The 15,096-nt window shown below is 41.5% G+C and overlaps 1 protein-coding gene and 1 long non-coding RNA gene across 51 annotated transcripts in view; both read right to left on the bottom strand.

Moving 5' to 3' along the window:
- Positions 1-15,096, bottom strand: part of NRXN1 (neurexin 1) — a 1,165,889-nt gene that overhangs the window by 232,571 nt on the left and 918,222 nt on the right. The window lies entirely within an intron of this gene.
- On the bottom strand, positions 4,989-12,320 carry LOC144585131 (uncharacterized). The gene is made up of 2 exons (XR_013539639.1): positions 6,538-12,320; positions 4,989-6,500 (listed from the first exon to the last, which is right to left on the bottom strand). It is a non-coding gene; the product is annotated as an uncharacterized LOC144585131 (long non-coding RNA).

Here is a 15,096-nt window from a genome sequence, read left to right as displayed (position 1 = left end):
ATCTTCTTCTCCACATTAATTCCTCCCTTGGGAAAGTCTGTATCACTTGATATGGAGATGCTTAATCACGCTTCAGTTGACCCATTCTTATACTTGTATTTTACTCCGGGGAGGTCAGAAGGCCATTGCCTTGTGTCGCTTTAGTAGTCAACCTGTATCGGGTATCTTCATGATCTTCTCTGGTTTAGTGAATGTGCCAAACTTAAATTATTTACGTTTGCTGGGTGGGACAGCAAAACTGAAGAACTGTATAGCAGTGCTTCAAACTGAAAGACTACAACATGTAACATAAAAGCCTACACTCGTTTTTTTGGAATGAAGGCACGTTTTGGTGGGAAATTGTTTTTTAATAAAACCAATAGAAGAACACACATGTTTATTTTGAATTCTTAAAAAGGGGGAAGTGATTAACGATAAAGATTCCATGCGTGTGCCATCTTGTGAAATGTATTTTACTATGTAGTAACTGTTTTTATATATATTTCTGTGTGTTTTTTGCTGTAAGCCGCCTAGAGTGGTCTTAACCGACCAGATAGGCGGGATATTAAATAAATAAATAAATAAATAAATAAATAAATAAATAAATAAATAAATAAACAAACAAACAAACAAACAAACAAACAAACAAATAAATAAATAATCAAGAGCACCCAAGTGAGTTGTGCCCCAATGCAAGCTTGGAAATAATACGTTCTGTTGGGTCTAAAACAGGACATTCATTAGTCACAGTACTTCTACTAGCTTCATTAAAGCTCCAGGCAAAGAGGTCTAATCTATCTCCATGATTTAACTATAATGAACGACATTAATAATGAACTGTAATTTATTTGATTAAGACAACCATGGTGAGCAAAACAGATTGTCTAAATCAGTGGTTCCCAAAGTTGGATAACCTAAGTATTCTTTGACTGCAATTCTCAGAAGGCTTCACCGCCAGGGTTTCTGGGAAACCACCTGGGTTACTCAAGGTTGGGAACCATTGCTCTAAATCAACAGTAATGGATCTGAGAGCAATGACAGCCGGAGAGATGTCCCTTTAGGATATCAAAGTTTGCAGCAACTCAAACTTAAAAAGATATATGACATAGGATTAAAGCAGACCCCTCCTCCCGTTACGGTCAATTTTGTCAAGGTGCAGCAAGCAGGGCAGGAAAAGTAGAGAAGTTAGAAACAGGATCAAGAGATCTCTGCTGAACTCAGAGGAGCTTAATCAGACATAGCATAACTAAGGTTATTGTACTTGGAACAAGTCGTGAGAAAAGAAGACCCTGGAAGAGACAATAATGCTAGAGAAAGTGGAAGGCAGTGGGGAAGAAAATAAGAACCGACTAATGGATTTGCTCAATAAAGAAAATCAAAGCCTTCGGTTTGTAACACCTGGGCAAGTCTTTCAATGAGACAACTTTTTGGAATTCATTAATTTACAGGGATTCCATAGGCCAGAAGCAACTTGATGGTACATAACAAAAACAACAAGTACTGGTAAGTGGGAACAAGATAGCAGCCTTAAAGATGGCTAGTTTAGCTTTCTGCCCTTGTCATTACTGATGTCAGATTGTGACATTTGAGTTGAAAACTTCTTAAAACTAGTTAATTGTTTTAAATTGTGACTTTATTTTTCTGGAAGAAAAAGGGCTAGAAGTGGGGGGAAGGAGGAAGCCTAATTAGAGATTTCTAGCAATAGTTTCATGGCTTCTGAGTAATTAATATTTTACACGAGGGCAGAAGCTGTGTCAAGCAAGGTCTAACGTGCCAAGGTGAAGTCCAGAAAAAGGACAGATTCCTCAACTTTGACCCCATTTCTAGAATCTAAGCTTCTTTTAATGGTATTAATATGTTTTAACTGTCCCACTGTCCATGCTATTGACATTATAAACCACCAAGTTGGTTGTGTTATCCCAGCACAACAGAAAATAATAAAATAAATGAGAGGAGTGATGGAGCCTGCCATAATGGCCATTTTGGTGTTAGAAGCCAGAGATTACAAGCACATCTGCACTGCACAGTTATACCAATCTGAACCCACTTTAAGTGTCATGGTATCATCCTATGGAATTCCCAAAGTTATAGTTTAATGCAGTACTTAAATTCTCTGGGGTAGTTATGTGAATTGCACAGAATTCTAAGTAGTCAACAAACTACAGTCCCCATGAGTTCAATAGGACTTGCACAATATCTAACCAGTGCAGCTATGTATTATGGCTACACACAAAATCACAATCTTCAGTCCTTTCTCATGGCTTCACACATCTCTATGACATGCCAACAATCTACAACCCAGTTCTGAGCATCTAACTCTGGATTAGACCCTGTCATTCTCCATACCAAAGCTCTCCAACCAACCAATGCCTCGTGGAGCAGAGGGTGTGACTAAAATAGAAAGGTTTTAGTGCATATGTTTCCCCCATATGGTAGCCTTTGATACACATGACATATATACTGTATATTAATACCAAATGAAAGATTTGATAAAGTGAGAATTAGCTGCATTCAAAAGTGGTAACTGCAGATGCCCTGTTCATGGCAGAGAGACTAGACAGGATGTTTACTGCATTTTCAGAGGACATGCCCTCTCAGGTTACAAAAGATGTGTCTGTGCAACTGGCAGACACCGGAAAGGTCATCTAGCCTGTCAGAATCATAGATAGTCTTCCTTTATTTCTCTTTCATTGTTCTTTCATTGTACAGGTGGACATTCTAGGACTACGCAGCTTGCCCAGGGCCACATAGGCTGGCTCTTTTCCCTCAAGGAGCAGTGGAAAAGTGAACAACTCTGGCTTCATATCCAGATACCCAAATAAAGAATGCATACACATACAAACACATGTTTTTAAAGTGTATGTGATATTCAAAGAGTACTTCACGTCCGTCCGTGTGTGCCTGTACGCATGGAAGAAATATTGAAGATTAGTATTAGTCTCCACAATATTTGTGAAAAAAATCTGTGCAGAGCTTTGCCTTAACAGTCTTCAGCTCCTACCCTAACTTAATTAACTGAGATATGCTTAAACTGCCTCTTGGCATTCATGAAAGCATGCAGGTATTATGGGGCATCACACCATAGGTTTCAAATTTGCCATGGAGTAACAAACTTGGATTACCCACCCACTCTCCCATCCCTCAAATCAATATATTCTCCCCCACCCACTCTTTATTTTTCCCTATGGTGTCAAAGGACATTTAAACTTTAATGTGGACACTTCCTGCACACAGAGATTCATAATGTCATTCTCAATCTGGTACATCTCCCAATAAACTGGGAGATGTTTTCTGGCTCTCTCAGTGTGATTTTGCATTCCACCCTTGTGCTCGAGCTTTTTAAACCCCTCAGTTTCTGGTACATCAATTTGAAGATAAAATCACCCCCTCCCCCCCCAAAAAAAGCACACCCAAAAACAAAACCAGTTTGCACAGCAGGAAAGCAAACTGTACTGAGTGAATTTACGGATGTTACTTATTCTGTTGCTATCAACTAGTGCTGAACTGTAAAACACCAGATAAACACCGATGCGCAAGGGGCAAAGACTACGAAATATTGTGGCTCCCTTTTTAAAATTATTGTTATTATTGCCAGAGAAAGGATATGTGAACGAATGTATTTTGTGCCAGATCCAACAGTCTTTCTGGAATACTTACTACGGAAAGGAGATTTACCATCGTTACCTTGTTCTCCCGCCCCCTTATCCGTGCTAGGTAGGTCAACCTAATTATTCTTGTTTTACTGAACGAGAGCTGAGGGGAGGCAACTTGCTGAAGGGCACCTAGGGAGCTGTGTGGCGGCATCACAGTCTATGTGCTGCACATCAATATTAGGAACCCATACGTCATGCAAGTAGATGCAGTCTTTGCCTTTGAATGGAATATCCTTTCAAGCCCGCTCATTACCTAGTAATGTCACAGGTTTCTCCTGTTCTGCAAAGAAGCACAGAACAACTTCATTTCATGTTATTGGAGGAAAGCACAATCAAAATAATCAAAGGGCCAGAGCAAATCCCTTATGAGGAAAGGTTACAAAGTTTGGGGCTAGTTGGTTCACGGAAAAAGGCGAGGCGGAAGGGTGGGGGACACGCTAGAAGTATATAAAAGTATGCAGAGTGTAGAGAAACCAGATAGGGAGATATTTTTTCTCAATTTCTCATAATCCTAGAATCCCACGTCATTTGCTAAACCAGAGTGGAAGTACTTCGCTCAATATACAGTGAAAACTGTAGAATTTGCTTCCTCATGATGTAGATAACTCACAAGGCACATTAATGCCTTCCAGAGGCAGTTGTACTTATATGCTCTCAGGTTGCTTCCAATTTATGGTGGCGTTAATAAGATTTTTGAGGTACCTGAGGTGTTTAAGGAATGGTTTATCACCACGCACACCCCAATGAGCAGGATCTGAACCTAGGCTTTGTGAATCCTAGTCCACAACTCTATCCGTTACACTATACTGGCTCTACGAGAAACAGTACAATCCTGTATCTTCATTGCTGGCCTCTGGGATTTCTTGTGGACTTCCAGTGGACAACTAGATGGCTCCTTGATTTCAGCCGGCAGGGTTCTTCTTATATTCTTCACTCAGCTCTTCACCGAAGCGTACCCAAATATTCTTCTATGACGGGATGCAAATATTTAGGCAAATATCTCTAGAACCGGTATCCCACTGGAAGGGGGCAGGCTGTGCTGTTTTTTGTTTGTTTGTTTTGGCATGCCTGTCATGTGCCAGTTTGTGCACTTGTGCAACCAATCATGTGACCAGTCACATCCCTGTGTGGCAGGGCGGACACAACCAAAAAACAGGGAAGACCACTTGCGTGATCACCCAACAGGATACAGGCCTTGGTCCTTGGGCTAAACTCTTTTTTTTTTCCCCAGTAGGTCACATTTTGGAAGCCAGAAAGATTAAGCAAGATACATTAAACAACAGAGGTATCATAATAGTCTTCGGAAAGGATGTGTATTTCAGGTTTGAATTAAGATAAGTCTTTTTTGGTTTGTTCTGGGGAAAAGGAATGAACACAAACACACAGACTCACAAACACAGATGCATGGCAAGAACACGGCAAGGGCCCACAAAGAAACCAGGAATATTTTAAGTATCTCTTCATCCTCATGAGGGCCTGACAGTTGTTTTCAAAAAGAAACATCAAGGAAGAAGACAGAGGAAGAAGAGAAGAAACAAATCACAAGAAAGTGAGAGCTAGAGGAAACTCAGTTCCAGTATTTTGTGACACACACAGCAAAAGCTACTCGACTCTAAACGAAACAGACTGAGAAGTAATTAACAGTCAAGGAACCTTCTCAATGCCATGCAAAGAAACCATCATACTAGGAATTTTTGATCTGGTATTTTGCTATGTGTTTTGAGATCTGACCAAAAAAAAAAAAAAAAAAAAAAAAAAAACACCACACCACACCACAATATCTGCAGGAAGAGAATATAATGAACCTTGCGGGCCTCTTAATTTTCTTCTTGTATTGCCACAGAGATTCAGAATCCACTTCGAAATAAACCCAATTACCAATCTGGAAAGGTAGGCTGATGACTTCGGGGAGACCCAGGTGCCTCATCTTTCCCACAGAACAAATCACCCGACAGGATCTGGGGTCTAATTATAGTCTACCTGTCCACTTATCAACTAGACAAGTATCAAAGTGAAGCTTGCTAGAGCACATTTATCAGCCATTTTCATGATTAACCTGCCCCAATTAGGAAAGGAAGGGAAAGAATGCATCAGAAACTAATTAAGATGACACTGAATCATGTTCCATTGTACTGCAAAGGATCTTAAAAGGTCACTTACTCTTTCCTTATATCTGCCCTGGAGCGGATAATAATAAAGGAGAAACAATGTTGGTCTAAGAAACCGCAAGCTACTTTAGAAGCTTGCAATTGTGTGCATTGCCTGGCTTAGCCTGAGGACTTGGAGAAAGAAACAGAATGATAGCATACAAATGACATGCACTACAATTATTTTACCAAGCAGAGCACAGTGAAATTCATTTTTGGGGGTACAATGCGCACAGACTACTAGGTTTTGGGGGGGGCTCTGTTATTGTTAGCTATTCATACAGCTTAGAAGACATCAGATGGCCCATCATGTTTAATACCCATCCTTGATGGGTAATGTTTACAAAGGTAAGACTTACAGACAAGTCTGATGCCATTAAAGGTTCTGCACCATGGGAAAAGCAATGACTTAATGTAAATATCTAGACACCAGAAAATTAAAAAATATAGAGAAGGGCAGTTTGCAACTGGGATCAGCCAACAACGCCATTTATTTTTATTTTATTTTATTTTAATAATGCCAGGAAATAGCACTGTTTATCCAAGACAGATTGTGGGGGCTCAGCTCAAGAGAGAAACATGTGGACACTCTGAACAGAATTGTCTCTCTGACTAGTTCTTATATGGAGATAAGTGAATGATTAATCCCTCCCAATAACTTTTTTCCCCACATACATAGGAAGAGAAACATCTATTCATGTTCTATTCTGTTCTACCAAACCTAGATTCAAACCTAGTTCCATTCTGTTCTACCAAACCTAGATTCAACACAAAGCTATGTACTAAAACCTAACTTGTGTGGATTTACAGTTAACCCTCACACATACACAAACAGGCACACACACAAAGACAAACCAACAATATCAAATCTCACTCAGACCTACACTAAAAATACATTCTAGTTATGTTCTGCTGTGTTTTAAAAACTTTGTGGTTGTTGTTTTATAAGAGGTAGTCATGTTGTTGTTGTTGTTGTTGTTTAGTCGTTTAGTCGGGTCCGACACTTCATGACCCCATGAAGTCATGTTAGTCTGTGCAAAATCCAAAGCAAAAAAGAGCAGTAAAAAAAGACAAAGAAACATGTCACCCCTTAAAGACTAACTATTATATGTTGATGTGAGCTTTCATGGATCAATTCCACCTCTTCAGGCTTATGGAATAAAAGCTTAATAAGGGGGAAAGCCAGATTGTGCAGCAAACAAAGGACTCTGCTCTCTTTCTCACCTGGTTCACAAATTGTTTAAAAGAATTTCTGGAGTAAACATCGCAGTCAGATGCGGGGAGATTAGTTAACATGTTTGCATGCATGTTATCTGCCACCTACAGCAAGGTCTCATTGTAGAGGAACAAAACCTGAGGTTTGCAGAACACAGTGGCACATAGCTAAACCCTATAGTTGATGTAGATTTTAGTGGGGATATCAAATGGGTGGTGGTCAAAGCTGAGGAGCAAAGCCATGCTTCATCTCTACTTTGAGATGTTGCCTGAAGGTGGATCTGCAGCTGTTCAACCAGTCCCTGGCAGGGGCATTGATTAGCCTGTCCTCCCTTCTTGTCTGAGCATGTGATCAGCCGGGGAGGCAGGGCAGGGAAGCCTGTGCTCCTGCTGGAGACTGGGCGAACAGATGAAGAGGAGGAACGCAGGCTGGTGAGTGGAGGAACCAGCTGGAGGAGGTGGGGGCAGGATGCTGCACATAAGAAGCAGCATGAACCTCCAAACCCAGGTTTGTGCTCTTCTCTGCTATTGACCTCCATTGCACTCCCAAAAAGACTTTAACCCAAAAAATTGACCTACTACAACAGCATCAAGATGGTATCATTGAAGAATAGGCTTACACACATATATTTCAAGCCAAGGCACTCCACTGATTTATTATCCCCACAGAGTCTTTGATAATGCTGCTTTGTATCAGCCACAGTAGTATTTAAGAGGGCTCTGCAGCATTCAGTGTGTTTATTATTCACTGTTTGCATGCATAATCTCCTAAAAGCATTGCAGATTAAGGATGTATTACTAAATACAAAGCCAAATATGCCCCCCTTCTTAATCCATTTATGTGTAACACATTTGTTAGTTAAGCCACTTATTACCACTTTCTGACATTTCCAACCACCATACGGCATCTCGCATATATGCCTCGTAACAGGAGTCCGATTATGTTGGGAGTTTTCTGATGCTGGCTTACATATCGTCAAATGAAAAGGGAATAAAAGAAACACACACATAACATAATCAGTATGCTTTCAACAAATGAAACGCTTAACCTAAAATACCCTTATTCTTAATTTTTTATTTCATCAAATGTTAATGGGCTTTATTTCAATTAATATTCTAATTGCTGTACATTCAAGAGGGGGAGGAAGCCAGAGCAAAATAAAAATAAAACCAGCTGCAAGCTTTCAGGAGTTTTGCAGTGAATCAGTGCAATCCTGTATAATTAATAACAGGGAACAGCTATTAATTATATATAAGCGGTTGCTGAACAATTCGTATTCCAAATTACTGGATAATAAATTGAATAATTTTGATACACTGATAATAACAGAACTGTGTGGTTCTTTCACCCCTTATTTCTCGCATTGTACATAAATGTAGGCTGGGCCATCATCCATCCATTTTTCTGGCTATGAGTGGGATCAATTAATGCAATAGACATTCGTTGAATGTAAACAAAGATTTTAACTGAAGCTCCACAAAACATATTGGCGGAAACAACTGGAATTAGTACAACTGACGTAGGATGCCTTTAAGAGGTTTTGGCTAGGACGGACCTTTCTGGACTGGGGTGAATGTCAATCTATCCAGTAACAGCCAATTGTTTCCCCTTTTCTTTTCCCACTCCTTTTAATTAGATTGGTAATGGTGCGGCTAAAAAATCTTGTAAATAATATAGTGTCAGTCATGTAGAGTTGTTGTTGTTTGTTGTTTAGTCATTAAGAAATGTCCAACTCTTCGTGACCCCATGGACCAGAGCACGCCAGGCCCTCCTATCTTCCACTGCCTCCCGGAGTTGGGTCAGATTCATGTTGGTTGCTTCGGTGACACTGTCCAACCATCTCATCCTCTGTCATCCCCTTCTCCTCTTGCCTTCACACTTTCCTAACATCAAGGTCTTTTCCAGGCAGTCTTCTCTTCTCATGAGATGGCCAAAGTATTGAAGTCTCAGCTTCAGAATTTGTCCTTCTAGTGAGCACTCAGGGTTGACATGTAGAGTTAGCATGCAGCAATGAAACCATTAAGCTCTGTTCATGAAACTAGTTAATATTTTTCTACAGAATGCTGTTTTGATCTATGAAGAACTGTGAGTAAAACACAACTTTTTATTCTTTCCCTGTGACTTGGCTTGCAATGTGAATTGTTATCAGCTGAAGGCCTCCCAGAAGGATGGTCATTCGTAGAAAACTAACTGGACGTTTTCAACTCCGAGGTATAAATTTAATTGCCAGCTTCAAGTAGAATAAGCCCAACTGCCAAATGGGAAGTCAACTCTCATGTAAATCTTGTTGATCCAATAAGACTAGTTGGAGCCTGACTTTTTTCTTCCTTTTTCCTTTTTTAAAATTTAGGCTTTAAAGTACAAATGCAGCATTCATCTCCGTATTTAAGCAGGTGGAAAAACAAATGATGGTGAGGCATAGGAGAAGGGATGACAATGTATGTACCTAGTTCTTTTATAAAACACATGATCGCTTTTTGATCACTGGCAAAACGGATAATCTATCACATACTTTTCAATAAAAATAAAATTATTGCAGACTATGTTTTTAGCTTAGAACTCCATCACTATAAAGTATCAACCCTCCACGAACAGTAAAAGCAGCCATCCTTATCACAATGGTTACGATCGTTTGAGCTGGTTCGGAAACATGATAAATAATCAGCTCGATGAAATATTGTTAGCAGATCAAGAGAGACATCTGAGCCCCTCTTGTCAGGGTGAGACTAAACTCTAGCAAATAGGGATGGCCGTACGTCATCTAGCATTCATCACTGCCAAGGTAACTGACTTCTTTGGAAGGCACTCAGGCAGAAAATGAACAGCTGCCAATGCTGATCAGGGAGAAAGAAAATACAGCTTCCAAGGATGAGCCCACCCCTCCTTTCCCCACTGCCTGTTTTCCCTGTCTATTGTTAAAGCAATGTGATTTAACAATAGAAAGAAATGCAACTAGGACAAAAGGCCAATTATCACAGGGTTCCTCTAGTAAACCTACAACAGGCTTTGGCCGAAAAGAGATGGCATGCATAATAGCGGTTTGTTTTCCTTCACTTCAGTGTAGCGTTGCTCTGTGGTTCCTAGCCTTGGGTCCCCCAATGTCCTTGGACTAAAACTCCCAGAAACCTTTACCACTAGCTGTGCTGGCCAAGATTTCTGGGAGCTGTAGTCCAGCAGCAGCTGAGGACCAAAGGTTGGGAACCACTGCTCTATCGGGACAGTGTGGACACAGCCAGAGTGTAGTTCCTAGCTGCATACCCTGACACCTGGTTAGATCAAGCTTGGTGACTAAAGCAATTGGACAATCAAGCACCAGTACGTGATTGTTGTGTATTTTTCTTTGGCCGTGTTCTGAAGGTTGTTCTTCCTGATGTTTTGCCAGTCTCTGTGGCTGGCATCTTCAGAGGACTGGAGTAGGAACTCTGTCCATGCTCTGTCCAAGCACCAGTACACTTTGTCACTCAGCAGCTGACAAAGTGGAAGGGTGTTTGGCTCCATGGTAGGGCAAGAGTTTTGCAGTGTGGAAGATCTCCGATTCCACTCCTAGCATCTTCAAGGAAATCTGGAAGAATTTCTGCCTAAATCTCTAGAAGGGTTGAAACCAGTTCGCATTGACAGTGCTGAGCTAGGCAGATTATAGGTATGAGGGCAGGGTCACATAGATCATAATTTGGAGCACATCTGGAGAGATCTGGCGTGTCCTATTTCCTGGTGGTCACACAACACATGGGGAAATACCCTTCAGTCCAACCACAATCCAGGCCCTACCTGGATCTTTTTGGTCAAAAGCAATTTTAATGTTGATTTAGTCTTTGTGAGAACTTATTCACACTTGATTTTCCATACGCCTCTGGAGATATATGGAACACACAGACTACTGCACATCAAAAGAGACAAATGATGGCAATATACACCAAAAGAGTTAAAGAGAGGCCAAGAACAGCCATGGCATTCTGGGAATTTTTCTTTGGCCACTCACAAGAAAGCTCACTAAACACATTGTAATCCAGATCAACGGTTTGCTCCCTGCTGGTGTTGAAAAGAATGGAAGGAAATGAAATGTGTGAGCGAAATAATAATACATAAAGTAGCATCAGGATAACCCTGGCATATACCAAGTCCATTATCCCAGTCCACTGCCTCCTGGAAGCATTGTTATAAAGCGTATGACACAGTCCTATACTCATGTAAATTCCACTGATTTTAGCAGAAGTCCAGGAACAGAGGGAAAAATCAGTTGACATCTACAAAGAGTCTGTGTCAATTTCATACACATTATGTCCTGTGTCCTCATGCTGGAATCAACTTATACAATAAGTAATAGTGCAAATAGAAGGGGAAGATATGGAGGCAGTGACAGATTTTACTTTCTTGGGCTCCATGATCATTGCAGATGGTGACAGCAGCCCCGAAATTAAAAGATGCCTGCTTCTTGGGAGGAAAGCGATGACAAACCTCAACAGCATCTTAAAAAGCAGAGACATCACCTTGCCTACAAAAGTTTGCATAGTCAAAGCTATGTTTTTTCCTGTAGTGATGTATGGAAGTGAGAGCTGGACCATAAAGAAGGCTGACCCCCAAAGAATTGATGCTTTTGAATTGTGGTGCTGGAGGAGGCTCTTGAGAGTCCCATGGACTGCAAGGAGAACAAACCTATCAATTCTAAAGGAAATCAAGCCTGAGTGCTCACTGGAAGGACAGATCCTGAAGCTGAGGCTCCAATACTCTGGCCATCTCATGAGAAGAGGAGACTCCCTGGAAAAGACCCTGATGTTGGGAAAGTGTGAGGGCAAGAGGAGCAGGGGATGACAGAGGACAAGATGGCTGGACAGGGTCATCGAAGCGACCAACATGAATTTGACCCAACTCCAGGAGGCAGTGGAAGACAGGAGGGCCTGGTGTGCTCTGGTCCATGGGGTCACGAAGAGTCAGACACGACTAAACAACTAAACAACAACAATAGTGCTTTCAGTTCAATGTCGTTTTTAAGGTGTGATTTTACCAGTTCGATTCCCCGAAGTGGTTTTCCGTCACTAAGCAGGGATTTGAACTCAAGTGCCCTGACTCCAACTCTATCCGCACTGGGTCATAAATCTTTTCTAACCCAATATCCACACACAAACATATTTGTGTTTATTTGTACATGGAACTTTCTCTGTCATACATTTCTTGCATACATGTTTCCGCAAGGTGTAGATTTTTCCATGCAGCTGTCCTTCATATCCACAGTTGTATATGCAATTTTTTGTGCTAAGAATCTCATTGCAAAATTTGGGGAAAGTGCAGATGTTGAAGAATAAACACAGAGGGGGTTCATTATTGCAGCAGCCCCTCTGAAAAATTCAGGGTGAGGTACTGTTCACTCCACAAGCTGTTTCTGGATAAATATACAGTGGGGTCTTGACTTAAGAACGGTTTGAGTTAAGAACACTTTGACTTAAGAACCGCTCTCATAGGAAAATATTGACTTGACTTAAGTACTTAGATTTGAGTTACAAACTGAAAAAAACCCACGTGGGAGGCAGGGAAAGTGCAAAATGTGAACTTTCAGTTAACTGTTGGCCAGTGAAAAGGGTGCCTGTCTGCTTCCTCACTCCTCCCAGCGTTTAGAGAGTGGATTGGGAGACAGTCTTCAGACTGCCTGGTACTTGTACTGCCTGGACTGTATTTTTCCTGCCTTCCCTGAACCTTTCTTGACCTAAGAAAAAAAAAAAGAAACAAAATATCCCCCTCTAGTGGTCGAAGGCGGAATAGCAGCTTCCCATTAGTTTCTATGGACGGAAAACAGCAGATACGGATCAAATGGTTTTCAATGCATTCCTATGGGAAATGCAGATTTGACCTGAGAACTTTTTGACTTGAGAACCGCCTTCCAATACGGATTAAGTTCTCAAGTCAAGACCCCACTGTATTTAATCTGTGTATTAATTGTACAAATCAGGATGGTCTGTTCTAAAATGTGGGACAAACCAAATTATCCAGGAATGCTATTCTGGTGTAAGTAAGCACTGGATTGCACCAAACATCACTATGGATGTTTAAGAATAAGAATAAGAATCATAGATCTGTAGAGCTGGAAGCAACGCTATGGATTATTAAGTCCAGCCCCTGTCAAGTTGGGATATCTGGTTGGGAGTTTGAGTCCCCTGGCACAATGAGGAATCAAACTCCCAACCAGATACGTATGTAAATCACTGAGCTATCCTCATTGAACTTAACAGATGTATACATGGGTAGGAATACTGCAGCTCAGGATTGCATCCCAAATCAGCTATATATTAGTTGACAAAAAGCTACAAGACAGAGGTGTCAGCTGTCCTGCCCCTGCCTTCCATTCCAGTTTTTTTTAGCAGTTTATTGAAACAATACGAGCAAACAACTTTTAGCAATATTTAACCACCTTGCTGCTATTTGTCTGCTGTGTAGCGCTCTCATCTATCTAATTTCTTTCCCAGAGTCAATTATTTGATGTAATAAAAATAAATGTCAATGCAATTATAGGATGTGAATGGAGAAGGCTCGTAATGGAATATATTTGAATGCAATGTAAATCAGCCAAGTCTTATAAGATCCACAAATTAGCCTGATGCAACTCTCATAAACATAGCAGAGGGTGAATGAAATACATTTGATCCATGAAGGCAGTTTTCTGAAGGACCCTGCCCAGAAAACACACATGCTCTCCCTCTCTCATTGCCCTAGGCACCCCAAACCCAGCCAGGGGCACAGTGGAATCCTCTCATCCTTTGTAGGCCTTCTTGAATTCCCTCCTTCTCCCCCCCCAAAATATCATATTGGGGAGCCACCATCAGTAGCCAGTACATTAAGACAGCGGTCCCCAACCTTTTTCGGTCCGCAGAGCAGCTTATGACCTAGTGAAGCCCGTTTGCTGTTGAGATCAAATTCAGAGACCTTTCTCTAGACACCAGGGAGATGTGGAGACCTCCCTTCAGAAAGGCTCACTTAGCTCCAAATTCATTAGCATCAGCTGATGATAATGCTGCTTCTGATGATGATTAGAGATGGGCACGCCTTAAGTCATGCTGCATTGTACGACTCGTGCTGCATGGCACTACAGCTGCTGCGCATTCCCTCTGATCCACTGACAAGGCTCCATGCACCATCTGGGTTGACCTCCTTTGCCGGCTGTCTAGTCTGGGAAGGAGCTTGGGTTGCCCTTCCCCACCTCCTCCAGCAGCCAGCCACTCGGGCGAGGAGGTGGGATAGGCAGTCCAAGCTCATTCCTAGATTGGGCAGCTGGTGACAGAGGATGACCCAGTTGGTGTGCGGAGGCTTGTGAGTGGACCAGATAGCCAGGGGGTGGTCAGAGGGAAAGTGTTGGCAGCTGTGGTGCCACAGGATGTGAGTTGAATGATGCAGAACACTCAAGTCATGCCCATCTCTAATGATGATAGTAGTACAAATAATAATAATAATAACAAACATTCCTTTTGTGTGTGTGTGTGTGTGCGTACACATGCACAAATTCCTTTTTTAAGGAATGGGAATTCTTCCTTTCCTGTTTTTTCTGTCCTGTTTTTATTGCATTTATTTTTGGAAGGATGGGGTACCAATGATTTAAGTAAATAAGATAAATCATTTATTTATTATTTACTTGTATTCTTGAAGGCTTTCACGGCCGGGATCTGATGGTTGTTGTGGGTTTTTCAGGTTCTTTAGCCGTGTTCTGAAGGTTGTTCGTCCTGATGTTGATCCAGTCTTTGCGGCTGGCCTCTTCAGAGAACTGGAGTAGGAACTCACCCTTCTAGAGATTTAGGCAGGAATTCTTCCAGGTTTCCTTGAAGATTATTCTTATTATTTATTTAATTTATATGCCGCCCACACTACCCAAAGGTCTCTGGGCGGCTTACAACATTTAAGATGCTGGGAGTGGAATCAGAGATCTTCCACATTGCAAAACTCTTGCCCTGCCATGGAGCCAAACGCCCTTCCACTTTGTCAGCTGCTGAGTGACAAAGTGTACTGGTGCTTGGACAGAGCATGTACAGAGTTCCTACTCCAGTCCTCTGAAGATGCCGGCCACAGAGACTGGAGAAACGTCAGGAAGAACAACCTTCAGAACACGGCCAAAGAGCCTGAA

The sequence above is a fragment of the Pogona vitticeps genome, chromosome 1, assembly GCF_051106095.1.
Source record: "Pogona vitticeps strain Pit_001003342236 chromosome 1, PviZW2.1, whole genome shotgun sequence".
Taxonomy (NCBI): Eukaryota; Metazoa; Chordata; class Lepidosauria; order Squamata; family Agamidae; genus Pogona; species Pogona vitticeps.
The sequence above is the reverse complement of the archived record's forward strand: the minus strand, read 5'-3'. Positions and strand labels throughout refer to the sequence as shown.